This window comes from Microtus ochrogaster, chromosome 5 (genome assembly GCF_000317375.1).
Source record: "Microtus ochrogaster isolate Prairie Vole_2 chromosome 5, MicOch1.0, whole genome shotgun sequence".
In the NCBI taxonomy this organism is placed as follows: Eukaryota; Metazoa; Chordata; class Mammalia; order Rodentia; family Cricetidae; genus Microtus; species Microtus ochrogaster.
In genome coordinates, this window is record NC_022012.1 from 51,618,871 (window position 1) to 51,619,637 (window position 767).

Here is a 767-nt window from a genome sequence, read left to right on the forward strand (position 1 = left end):
ACCATGCCTATAGCTATGTAACCTGTGAAGAGCATGCAAGTCTTGAATGGAATTCTTCTAGGTATTTGAATGCGAGACAGAATTTTTGATGCAATCCTAGAGGCTCCATCCATATAAACATGGTGCCCTGGAATGACAGTTCCATATCTGGAACGCATGTGCTTGTCTGAGAAGCACCACTGAAATCTTTGGCTATAACTTATCAGTCAGGCTCCTGGGTTCATTGCCACATTCACATAAAGCCTATGTCCCAGTTATTACACCTGGAAATTTTTTTTTACTATGTCACACGCCAGAGACTTACTGATAAGAATCATATGACTGTTGTATCTCATTAAGTCCTCATGATTTTGTCCACTTTTGTGCGTGGGGTGGATTTTTATGTCATATGCTTTGAAAAACTGGACCAAAAATTGTGACCATCCTCTGAGCACTGGCTAGCTCAGGTTGTGAGTTTCATTTTATTATTCCTTTTGAATGGTCCTTTGTCCTGGGCTGCAGCATGATGGACAAATGGATATATTTTCAGTTTTCAAGGTGCTACCACAGGTTTTGGTTCATGGTCTATTTATTCATTTTGATCATCAACCACATGATTAGCTCATATGTGAGGTTCGTATCTACAAAATATCTACCAGTGAGTCGCTGTTAAAACTAGCCTATAGCCGGGTGGTGGTGGCACACGCCTTTAATCCCAGCACTCGGGAGGCAGAGGCAGGCGGATCTCTGTGAATTCGAGGCCAGCCTGGTCTACAAGAGCTAGTTCC